The sequence below is a fragment of the Mustelus asterias genome, chromosome 22, assembly GCF_964213995.1.
Source record: "Mustelus asterias chromosome 22, sMusAst1.hap1.1, whole genome shotgun sequence".
NCBI lineage: Eukaryota > Metazoa > Chordata > Chondrichthyes > Carcharhiniformes > Triakidae > Mustelus > Mustelus asterias.
In genome coordinates, this window is record NC_135822.1 from 4,020,897 (window position 1) to 4,033,901 (window position 13,005).

General features: G+C 46.9%; 1 protein-coding gene across 9 annotated transcripts in view; it reads right to left on the minus strand.

The window, feature by feature from the left end:
- Positions 1-1,665: 1,665 nt before the first annotated feature.
- Positions 1,666-13,005, minus strand: part of LOC144509816 (tumor necrosis factor receptor superfamily member 5-like) — a 125,887-nt gene continuing 114,547 nt past the window's right edge. For 6 of the 9 annotated variants that reach the window (XM_078238662.1, XM_078238664.1, XM_078238665.1 and 3 more), the window contains 3 exons: positions 10,976-11,115; positions 5,618-6,167; positions 1,668-2,159 (listed from right to left, as the gene is read on the minus strand). The gene's annotated coding sequence lies outside the window, so the exon portion shown is untranslated. Of the gene's footprint in view, positions 2,160-5,617; positions 6,168-10,975; positions 11,116-13,005 lie in introns of all 9 variants that reach the window. The other 3 variants (XM_078238659.1, XM_078238658.1, XM_078238660.1) reach the window with 2 other exon arrangements.

Here is a 13,005-nt window from a genome sequence, read left to right on the forward strand (position 1 = left end):
AGACTGGGCTCCCTGTCTGTAAAAACAACAAGAACATATCCATCTCATCAGAACTCACAAATAAGTGACAGCTTCAGTAATATTTCCCCTCTGAGTCAGAAATAGGTTTGCCATTTCTGGTTAGAGGCATTCTTGGCTTGAAGTCTACCTCTTTCACCAAAGCTTTTGGGCATTTGTTTCAAAATCTCCTTCATTTGCTTGGTGTTGATCTTTTCCACTTTTTTTTGTTCTCCTTATCCATTTAAGGGTGTCTGCAAGACCATTTATCACCCACCTTTAAATTGCCATTGAGATTGACATAAGAACAAATTGTGGGGCAACTGCTATCATCGAAATATTGTCCATATTCTTCCAAAATACATCACCCCAGACTTTTCTGCTTTATGCCCACTCCACCAACTGGCTTATATCATTTTGAAGTTCTTCGCTGTCCTTTTCATTGTTTACAATACTTCCAAGTTTTGTCATTGGCAAGCTTTGAAATTGTCCTCTGCACACCAAGACCGAGATCATTAATACATATCAGGAAAAGCAAGGACCTCAATACTGACCGCTGGGGAACAGCACTACAAACCTTCCTCCAGTCTGAAAAAATATCCATTAACAGCTACACTCTGCTTCCTATTATTGATGTGGAGATGCCGGCGTTGGACTGGGGTGAACACAGTAAGAAGTCTCACAACACCAGGTTAAAGTCCAACAGGTTTATTTGGTAGCAAATACCATAAGCTTTCGGAGCACTGCGCAGTGCTCCGAAAGCTTATGGTATTTGCTACCAAATAAACCTGTTGGACTTTAACCTGGTGTTGTGAGACTTCTTCCTATTATTGAGCCAATTTTGTACGTATGTTGCTACTGTTCCTTTTATCCCACGAATTATAGCTTTTCTCATAAGTCTGTTGTGTGGCACTGTATCAAATACCTTTTGAATGTCTATGTACACCATATCAACAGCATTACCCTCACTGACCCATTCTGTTAGCTCCTCAAAAAAACTCCAGGAAGATAGTTAAATAGGATTTACCCTTTAGAAATCCATGCTGGCTCTTCCTAATTAACCCACATTATTCCATGTGACTATTCTGTCTCACATAATTGTTTCTAGAAGCTTGCCCACAACTGATGTTAAACTGACCAATCTGTAATTGCTAGGACTATCATTACAACCTTTTTTGAACAATGGTGTACAATTGCAAATCTCCAGTCCTTTGGCACCTCCCTTGAGTCTAGAGAAGACTGGAAGATTTTGGCTAGTGCCCCTTCAATTTCCATTCTCACTTAGAACCATTGAATCCCCGCAGTTCAAATTGAGGCCATTTGTTCCATCAAGTCTGTATTGACTCACCAAAAGAGCATCTTACCAGTACTCCCACCCCCACCCCCATCCCATCCCATTTCTGTAACCCCGCACACTTCCAATGGCCAATCCACCCTTGGACGCTATGGAGAAATTTAGCACGGTCAATCTTTGGAATGTGGGAGGAAACCGGAGAACCCAGAGGAAACCCACACAGACATGGGGAGAACATGCAAACTCCACACAGAGAGGAATACAAGGCCGGAATCGAACCCGGGTCCCTGGTGCTGTGAGGCAGCAGTGTTGACCACTGTGTCACCGTGCAAAAGTTTGACCCTTTATGAGCTGAAATATCTAGATGTTAACTCTGTTTCTCTCTTCATAGATGCTGCCAGATGTGCTAAAATTTCCAGTATTTTCTATCTTTATTCTTGATTTTTTCATTATTAAAATCTTTAAGAGTTTGTCTCCTGATTGAGAGATGATAGAGTTGACGTGTCTGGACGATCTCCTAACACTGAGGAAGGAGCGCTACTCAGTCAAAACGCAGGAGGGGGGTTTCAAAGCATTCCTTTTGCATTCGTACAGGGATAGAGAAAGGAATGATTTACAGTGCAGAGACCATAAAGGAAATAGTTTCACGTGGGTTCCAGAGTCTAGAATCAAAGTCCAGTGAGGTATTCCTTCACCAAGCTCGGTCAGTAGGTTGACAACTGATGCTGGATAATTCACTTTTCTGGTGGTGTTGACTTCACATGATGAGATGGGTATGCAGAGATTAACCAGTCTTGTAGGCGATGGCATCGAATCTCAGCAGATGGTGCCAGTGTCCAACCTGGACCAGGGCTCCTGGTCTATGAGGCTGGTGGTCAGATGGTAAAAAAACAAATTGAGAGTATACAGTTCAGCAAGGCTGGTTCCAGAGGCCCATATTACATGACTCCCACCTCTCCACACTGTCTTTGAAAAGGGACGGCTCGTTTAGATCTCTGTTGAATGACTCTACCGTTAAGAATTGAAAGGAAGACTCCAGGATAGTAGTCTGCCTCCCTGGTGCCGGGGTACTGGATGTCTCCGAGAGGGTAGGAAGCATATTAAAAAGGGACGGTAATCAAACAGATGTAATTGTACACATTGGTGAAAATGACGTAGGTAGAAAGTGCAGGGGGGTCATACGAGAGCAATTCAGGGAGATGGGTGCTAGGCTAAAAAATAAGGCCTCTAGGGTAGCAATCTCTGGACTGCTCCCAGTGCCTAGTGCTAGTGAGGCCAGGAACAGGGAGATTCTACAATTGGACACGTGACTAAAGGACTGGTGCAAGAGGGAGGGTTTCAAATTCATAGATCATTGGGAAGTCTTCAAGAGAGGATGGTACCTGTATGGAAAGGATGGGTTACACCTTAACTGGAAGGGCACAAATATCCTGGCTGGGAGTTTTGCTAGAGTGTTTCGGCAGGGTTTAAACTAGTGTGGCAGGGGGGTGGGGATCAAAACAGTAGGTCAGTAAGTACTGAGGCTGGGGTTGAGCTGGGGGCCAGGGCAAGGCTAGCTAAGAAGAAGAGCATTCTGGAGCAGGATGACCTGAGTGGGACTGGAGGTCTGGAGTACATCTGCTTCAATGCGAGGAGCGTAACGGGTGAGACAGACGAACTTAGGGCCTTAATGCTTACTCGGAATTTGGATGTGGTTGCGGTGACGGAGACATGGTTAAAAGATGCACAGGACTGGCAGCTGAACATTCCGGGGTATAAGTGTTTTAGGCGAGACAGAGGAGGGGCTAAAAAAGGTGGGGGAGGAGCGGTATTAGTTAGGGAGCATATTACAGCGGTGCAGAGGGTGGACAATTTAGAGGGGTCATGTAATGAGTCGCTGTGGGTGGAGCTCAGAAACAGGAAAGGTGCAATCACTATGCTGGGGGTATACTACAGACCACCCAACAGCCCACGGGAAGTGGAGGAACAGATATGTCAGGAGATTCTGGATATGTGCAGAAAAAATAGGGTTGTTGTAGTGGGAGACTTCAATTTCCCTGGTATAGACTGGAAAGTGCTGAGGGCTGGGGGTCTGGACGGGGAGGAATTTGTAAAATGCGTACTGGAAGGTTCTTTGGAACAGTATGTAGATAGCCCGACTAGAGAGGGGGCTATACTGGATCTAGTTCTGGGAAATGAGCCCGGTCAGGTCGTCAAAGTTTCGGTAGGGGAACATGTGGCAAATAGTGACCACAACTCTGTTAACTTTAGGATAGTAATGGACAAGGACAAGTGTTGTCCTAAGGGTAAGGTGCTAAATTGGGGGAAGGCTAACTATAGCCGGATTAGGCAGGAATTGGTGGCCGTTGATTGGGAGAGGCTGTTCAGGGGTAAGTCCACGTCTGGCATGTGGGAGTCTTTTAAGGAACAGTTGATAAGGCTGCAGGACAGGCATGTGCCTGTAAAAAGGAAGGATAGGAAAGGTAGGATTCGAGAGCCGTGGATAACCAGGGAAATTGAGGATCTGATCAAAAAGAAAAAAAGAGGCGTACGTTCAGTCCAGGCAACTGAAAACAGATGGAGCTCTGGAGGAATACAGAGAGAGTAGGAAAGAACTCAAACGGGGAGTTAGAAGGGCAAAAAGAGGTCACGAAATGTTCTTGATAGATAGGATTAAGGAGAATCCTAAGGCATTTTATTCATATGTTAGGAACAAAAGAGTTGTCAGGGAAAAAGTCGGACCTCTCAGGGACAAAGGAGGGGAATTATGCTTAGAACCCAAGGGAATAGGGGAGATCCTAAATGAATACTTTGCATCGGTATTCACAAAGGAGAGGGACTTGTTGACTGGGAGTGTCTCAGAGGGAGGTGTTGACCCGTTAGAGAGAATCTCCATTACAAGGGAGGAAGTGTTAGGTTTTTTAGATAACATTAAAACTGACAAATCCCCAGGCCTGATGGCATCTATCCTAGACTGTTCAGGGAGACAAGAGATGTAATTGCTGGGCCTCTGACGGAAATCTTTGTCTCTTCATTGGACGCAGGTGAGGTCCCTGAGGAATGGAGGATAGCGAATGGGTAGCAGGGATAACCCGGATAATTATAGGCCAGTGAGCTTGACGTCTGTGGTCGGGAAATTGTTGGAGAGGATTCTTAGAGACAGGATGTATGTGCATTTAGAACGGAACAATCTCATTAGTGACAGACAGCATGGTTTTGTAAGAGGGAGGTCGTGCCTTACAAATTTGGTGGAGTTTTTTGAGGAAGTGACAAAAACGGTTGACGAAGGAAGGGCCGTGGATGTCGTCTACATGGATTTCAGTAAGGCATTTGACAAAGTCCCTCATGGCAGGTTGGTTAAGAAGGTTAAGGCTCATGGGATACAAGGAGAGGTGGCTAGATGGGTAGAAAACTGGCTTGGCCACAGGAGACAGAGGGTAGCAGTCGAAGGGTCTTTTTCCGGCTGGAGGTCTGTGACCAGTGGTGTTCTGCAGGGCTCTGTACTGGGACCTCTGCTATTTGTGATATATATATAAATGATTTGGAAGAAGGTGTAACAGGTGTTATCAGCAAGTTTGCGGATGACACGAAGATGGCTGGACTTGCGGATAGCGATGAACATTGTCGGACAATACAGCAGGATATAGATAGGCTGGAAAATTGGGTGGAGAAATGGCAGATGGAATTTAATCCAGATAAATGCAAAGTGATGCATTTTGGAAGAACTAATGTAGGGGGGAGTTATACAATAAATGACAGAGCCATCAAGAGTATAGAAACACAGAGGGACCTAGGTGTGCAAGTCCACAAATCCTTGAAGGTGGCAGCACAGGTGGAGAAGGTGGTGAAGAAGGCATATGGTATGCTTGCCTTTATAGGACAGGGTATAGAGTATAAAAGCTGGAGTCTGATGTTGCAGCTGTATAGAACGCTGGTTAGGCCACATTTGGAGTACTGCGTCCAGTTCTGGTCGCTGCACTACCAGAAGGACGTGGAGGCTTTAGAGAGAGTGCAGAGAAGGTTTACCAGGATGTTGCCTGGTATGGAGGGTCTTAACTATGAGGAGAGATTGGGTAAACTGGGCTTGTTCTCCCTGGAAAGACGGAGAATGAGGGGAGACCTAATAGAGGTGTACAAAATTATGAAGGGTATAGATAGGGTGAACAGTGGGAAGCTTTTTCCCAGGTCGGAGGTGACGATCATGAGGGGTCACGGGCTCAAGGTGAGAGGGGCGAGGTATAACTCAGATATCAGAGAGACGTTTTTACACAGAGTGTGGTGGGGGCCTGGAATGCGCTGCCAAGTAGGGTGGTGGAGGCAGACATGCTGGCATCATTTAAGACTTACCTGGATAGTCACATGAGCAGTCTGGGAATGGAGGGATACAAACGAATGGTCTAGTCGGACCAATGAGTGGCACATGCTTGGAGGGCCGAAGGGCCTGTTTCCTGTGCTGTACTGTTCTTTGTTCCTTGAAGATTATGTTATACCCGGAGAGTATTTTGAAAGATTATATAACAGGCTTTGGTACAATGTGTGGTAAACAAACTTGCTGCCTCGATAATTCCGAATTTGCCACTGTCGATGCTTTCAAAGTGCAGCTTGTATCTTTTACAATGCGATTGATCTGATATTGATATTGTCAATGAGTTTCTGTTGCGATGTGTCCATTTGTAGAGGTTACACCGTGCTTCCTTGTTAATTTCTTTTGACAATCCCCTTGTCTTCCTGCACTGACTGTATTAAAGTAAATTTGGATCCGACAAGTCCAGTGCATAAAACAGCCATTCCAAACGGGCCAAACTGATCATATCTTTCTGAAATCTATTTCCTCTTGATCAGGAGTACTTTCAGATGAACTTTGGCTCCCTCCCTATTCCTGAATCAGAAATATCGCCTAAAAAAGAAAAATGCAGAAATGTCACTTTAGAATTAGTGTTTAACTTCACAAAATGATGATACAGACTCAATGAAGAGTTTAAAGACCAATATGTACAGAACAGGAAAATATTTAAGTACTGGAACTGAACTAATTTGCATGTCGCTGGACAGACATGAAGCAATAGGCAGGTCCTTTAATACAATGGAGTTAATGGTCATGTGACAATCCATGCATCATTGACTAAAGTGTTTGTTGTGTTTCAGAGTGAACAGACGGCTTCCCCCAGTTGACGAGCTCCCAAGACAGCCTAGCTAAGGATGCACCCCCACTAGTGGGCAGTGGTGTTCCAGAGGACCTGAAATATGTTAGCATCCCACCCTCTCCAAATCCAAAGGCCCTGGCTCAGGAAGCCCGTGACCATTTTCGCAAATCGCTCCAGAGCAAGAAGAACCGTGGAGCTGAAAAGTTCCCAAATTCACCCAGGAGGGAGTGTTATGCCTCCCCCAGTTGATAAGCCACCTGGAGGTACACCAGTAGCAGCTGGCCATTCCCCAGTGGGCAATAGTGTCCCAAAAGACACACAAACCAACTCACCAGCAGAGGGACCCCAACCAGTTTGGACCTCATGCTTACCCCCACCAGGATACTATCTGTAGTCATATCCAGTATGAAAACCCTCTCCCTATCATCTCAGCCCAGAAAAGCCGACCCAAGTTCTGGGGCCAACTCTCCAGTTGCACTATCCCCTAAACCAGCCAAAGGTCCTGCAAAACCTCCCATTCTCCTGACACTTGGCCTAATCCTCGTTGCTGGGTCCAAGCAACTGAAGCTCCAGGTCACCCAAATGAACAGACGGGTGCTAAGCAGGAGAAAAAGTGGGGCCAGGAGGATAAAAGAGCAAGATTGAGAATGGAGCGGGAGGATAAAACAGCGATGCTGAGAACCCCCAATTTTTAAGTTACAAAACCCCGTTGATGCTATGCGTGGTAGTATTCCATCCTGAAATACTGGTTTTGTATGGTGCATTCGTTTTTTGGATATTAGCGAGAAACGTTTGCGGGAACAGTAAGAACTCAGACCTCTCTTTTACTGAACAAATACAAGTATTTCTTAACTAGAAGAAATATAATAAAACACGACAAATAACTTCGGCAAATTAACAGTAAAAACTTAATCCCTCAAAGGCTGAAAACCCAGAGGTGTTTGTTTACCCTTAATCCTAAACTTTGCTGAGACCCCCATTTCCCAAACAACAACCATTGGTCAAATCGAGCCAGTGACTACTGCACCATACAGCTTAAATGAGCAGGATTTGGGAATGGTGTTCGGATTAGCAAAGAAAACAATCTTTTGCAAAAACTGGCTTACCTTTAGCAGCTCATCTCTAGCTGAGTTGAGAACGGCTGCCTCTCTCTCTTTCTTGCTGCTGCTTCTTCAACACCCCGTCTGTGTCTAAACTGCTTCCGAGCTCACAGCATTCTGAATACTAATTGTACCAATTGCGAAGAACACCCTGTTCCCTATTCTTTCCTTTATCTGAGGTGTTGTCTAGACACAGTTTCCAAGCTACATGCCAGTTTGATTTTACTTGTGCAAAAAAAACTATACATTCATTTTAATGGCATCCTAACACTTCCTGGCATAGGAGATTCAATTGTAAGGGAATAGAAATACATTTTTGTGGCTGCAAACAAAACTCCCAGGATCAAGGATGTCCGAGCGGCTACAGGACATTCTGGATGGGGAGGGTGAACAGCCACTGGCCGTGGTACACATTGGTACAAACAATGTAGGTAAAAGAAGGGATGAGGTCCTAAAAGCTTATTATAGGGGGTTAGGAAGTAAGTTGAAAAGTAGAACCTCAAAGGTAGTGCTTTCAGGATTACTCCCAGTGCCATGTGTTAGAGTAGAAACAGCAGGAGATATCAGATCAATACGTGGCTGAATAGATGGTGCAAGGGGGAGGTTTTCAGATTCCTGGGTCTGGTTCTGGGGGAGGTGGGACCTGTACAAACTGGACAGGTTACACCTGGGCAGGACTGGGACTGATATCCTTGTGGGAATGGGAATATTTGCTGGAGCGATTGGGAGGATTTAAACTAAAATTGCAAGGGATTAGGAACCAACGCAAGGCGTCAGGGGAGGGGGAGACACAGACAAGAACAAAAGACAGAAAAGGGAAATAAGAAGTGATAGACAGAAAAACCAAGGGCCAGAATCAAACTGAGCCATAGTGAAAAATAATGGATTAAAGCCTTAAGGATTTGTGCCTTTATGCACAGAGCATTTGCAATTAAATGGATGAATTAAACACAAAAATAGATGTCAATGATATTGTCTGGATTATGCAGACATGACTGCAGGGTGACCCAGGGAACTGAACATTCAGGGGTATTCAGTATTTAGGAAGGACAGACCAAGAGGAAAAGGCAGTGGAGTTGCATTGCTGGTTAAATAGGAAATTAGTGCAATAGTGAGGTTGGAAATTAGCTTCGATGATGTGGAATCTGTATGGGTAGTGCTGAGAAACACCAAGGGGCAAAAAACATTAGTGGGGGTTGGATATAGATCCCCAAACTGCAGAGGTGATGTTGGGAATGGCATGAAAAAGAAATTACAGATGCATGTGATAAATGAATATCTGTAATTATGGGTGAATTTAATTTGCATGTAGATTAGTAACAATGCCATTGAGGAGGAATTCCTGGAGAGTATACGGGATAGTTTTCTGGATGTGGTGTATCTGTGGATCTGGTGTATCTGTGGATGTGGTGTATCTGGATTTCCAGAAGGCATTTGACAAGGTACCGCACCAAAGATTGCCACATAAGATAAAGGTGCACAGTATTACGGGTAATGTATTAGCATGGATAGAGGATTGGTTAACTAACAGAAAGCAAAGAGTGGGGGTAAATAGATGTTTTTCTGGTTGGCGATCAGTGACTCGTGGTGTGCTTCAGGGATCAGTGTTGGGACTGCTATAGTTTACGATTTACATAGACGATTTGGAGTTGGGGACCAAGTGTAGTGTGTCAAAATTCGCAGATGACACTAAGATGGGTGGAAGAGCAAAGTGTGCAGAGGACGCTGAAAGTTTGCAAAGGGATATAGATAGTCTAAGTGAGTGGGCGAGGGTCTGGCAGATGGAGTACAATGTTGGTAAATGTGAGGTCATCTATTTTGGTAGGAATAAGAGCAAAATGGACTATTATTTAAATGGTAAAAAATTGCAGCATGCTGCTGTGCAGAGGGACCTGGGTGTCCTTGTGCAGGAATCTCAGAGTTGGTTTGCAGGTAATTAAGGCGGCAAATGGAATTTTGTCCTTCATTGCGAGAGGGATGGAGTTTAAAAACAGCGAGGTTATGTTGCAGCTGTATAAGGTGCTGGTGAGGCCACACCTGGAGTACTGTGTACAGTTTTGGTCTCCTTACTTAAGAAAGGATATACTGGCACTGGAGGGGGTGCAGAAGAGATTCACGAGGTTGATTCCGGAGTTGAGAGGGTTGGCTTATGAGGAGAGACTGAGTAGACTGGGGCTATACTCATTGGAATTCAGAAGAATGAGGGGAGATCTTATAGAAACATATAAGATTATGAAAGGAATAGATTAGAAGCAGGGAAGTTGTTTCCACTGGTGGGTGAAACTAGAACTAGGGGGCATGGCCTCAAAATAAGGGGAAGCAGATTTAGGACTGAGTTGAGGAGGAACTTCTTCACACAGAGTTGTGAATCTGGGGAATTCCCTGCCCAGTGAAGTAGTTGAGGCTACTTCATTGGATGTTTTTAAGGCAAGGATAGATAAATTTTTGAACAGTAAAGGAATTAAGGGTTAAGGTGAGCGGGTGGGTAAGTGGAGCTGAGTCCACAAAAAGATCAGCCATGATCTTATTGAATGGCGGAGCAGCCTCGAGGGGCCAGTTGGCCTACTCCTGCTATGGACCAACAGGTTGAGGAACCAACTAGAGAATATGTTATCCTAGACTGAATGGTCTATTCCTGCTCCTATTTTCTATCTTTCTATATTAAGAGCAGTTCAATCAGATAATCCCAGGTCCTGGCGCCACCAGAGTGAGATGTCCAGGATTCCCATGCATCTCACAGAGCTGCTCAATCCACATTCAACCCCTCTGGTCTCATCACCCTATAAATCCTGCAGTCTCAGATACAGGAGGGTGATATGCCTGAACCCCCGCACCCACCCCCTCCCCCCGCCCCCCCAACCCCCAACAACAGAAGGAAGATGAATTCAGAAGTTTTGTGCTCAAGTAGGCTTCCCCAAGCAGATGAAATTCAAATCCTCACCGAATTACTTACATTGCTGCAAAGGACAATGCCCTCCAGACGGCCAGAGTCGAAGGCCGGAATCCTCCAGTCATTCACATCCTGCTACGGCTGCCAGTGAGAATGGAGAATTTGGCACTTAACCAAATCTCCACTCCCAGCAGCGGGACTGGAGAATCCCAGCTGCGGGTGAGATCGGTGATGCACTATCAATCGAGTCAAGACTAGTTGTGAGCAAGACAAATAGGCTTTTATTAGCAAGAACCTGGAGCCATACCTGTCGGTGATCTGGTCTGTACTGAAGGCAAGGGGGAGGAGCCACCGCCTTTATACCCGGACCAGGGGGAGGAGACTTGGGCGGAACCGACAGGGATGTGCCACATATACAGGTAATGAGAAATACTAACTACGGGGGTTAACCATTACAGATAACAGTGGTTTACCACATTCACCACCTGTTTAAAAAAAAGAGTCCGTCGGGGGTGAGACAGAGTGAACAATATTTACAATATTTACAGATTTAGTCTATCCAGAGGCTTACTCTTCTGCTGCGATCGCCGTAGTGCCGCTTCCGACGTGGTTTCAGGTCGTGGTGTCGTTTCGAGCGCCGGAACGTAGCTGTCATCCGTGGTCTCGTCCGCCCATCGGGTGCGTGGTGATAACTCCTGGGGCTCAGGCGAGCTGTACACGGGGGCGAGAGGAGTGAGTAGTGGTTCTGACATGGTAGGGACAAAGTCAGGGGTTGGGGGTGAGGAGCTGGGGGCTATAGAGGTCTCTGAGTCACCTGCGGGCGCTCGGTCACGGATAGATACTGTGTCCTCCTGCCCGTTGGGGTACAGCACGTAGGCGTTCTGGGGGTTGGTATGAAGGAGTTGTACCCTCTCGACCAGGGGGTCAGACTTACGGGTCCTGGCATGCTTCCAAAGCAGGACAGGGCCCGGGTATGCCAGCCACGATGGTAGTGAAGTCCCTGAGAAAGACTTCCTGGGGAACACGAACATCCGTTTGTGAGGGGTGGCATTGGTTGCTGTGCATAGGAGGGACCTAATGGTGTGTCGTGCCTCCAGTAGGACCTCTTGCCAGCGGGTGACTGGAAGGCCTTTAGATCGTAGTGCTAGTAAAACGGTCTTCCAGACAGCGGCATTCTCTCTCTCCACCTGTCCGTTACCCCGGGGGTTGTAGCTAGTAGTCCTACTTGAGGCTATGCCTTTGGAGAGCAGGTACTGTTGTAGTTCCTCACCCATGGAAGAGGATCCCCGGTCACTATGGATATAGCTGGGGTAACCAAACAGAGTGAAGAGGCTGCGCAGGGCCCTAATGACTGTGGCCGAGGACATATCTGGGCAGGGAATTGCAAAGGGGAAATGTGAGTACTCGTCAATGACATTGAGGAAGTATATGTTGTGATCAGATGAGGGGAGGGGGCCTTTGAAGTCGATGCTTAGGTGTTCAAAGGGGCGGGTGGCTTTTATGAGGTGTGCCCTGTCTGGCCAGTAGAAGTGCGGCTTGCATTCCGCGCAGACCTGACAGTTCCGAGTTATGGATCTGACATCCTCAACTGAGTAGGGCAGGTTTCGGGCTCTAATGAAGTGGAAAAACCTGGTGACCCCCAGGTGGCAGAGGTCGTTGTGAAGAGCCTGTAACCGGTCCACCTGTGCACTGGCGCATGTTCCACGGGACAGGGCGTCAGGTGGCTCATTGAGCTTCCTGGGCCGATACAAGATATCGTAATTGTAGGTGGAGAGTTCGATCCTCCACCGTAATATCTTGTCGTTCTTGATCTTGCCCCGCTGCGTGTTGTTGGACATGAAGGCAATGGATCGTTGGTCTGTGAGTAGGGTGAACCGTTTACCAGCTGAATAGTGGCACCAGTGCCGCACAGCTTCCACTATGGCTTGGGCCTCCTTTTCGACAGAGGAGTGTCGAGTTTCGGGGCCTTGGAGGGTTTGTGAAAAGAAGGCCACGGGTCTGCCCGCCTGGTTAAGGGTGGCGGCTAGGACGAAATCAGACGCATCGCTCTCCACCTGGAACGGGATGGATTCGTCTACAGCGTGCATCGTGGCCTTCGCGATGTCAGCTTTGATGCGGTCGAAGGCCAGACGGGCCTCCGCCGTCAGGGGAAAAAGGGTGGATTTTATGAGCGGACGGGCTTTATCCGCATAGTTGGGGACCCACTGTGCATAGTACGAGAAGAAACCCAGGCATCTTCTCAGTGTTTTGAGGCTAGTGGGGAGGAGAAGTTCCAGGAGGGGACGCATACGGTTGGGATCGGGGCCGATGACCCCATTCTCCACTACGTACCCGAGGATGGCGATGCGGTGTGTACTGAACCCGCACTTCTCCTTATTGTAGGTTAGGTTAAGGAGACTAGCCGTGTGCAGGAATTTGTGGAGGTTGGCATCGTGGTCCTGCTGGTCATGGCCACAGATGGTGACGTTATCCAGGTACGGGAAGGTAGCCCGCAGCCCGTTCTGGTCTACCATTCGGTCCATTTCGCGCTGGAAGACTGAGACCCCGTTGGTGACGCCAAAAGGGACCCTAAGGAAGTGGTAAAGGCGACCAGCCGCCTCG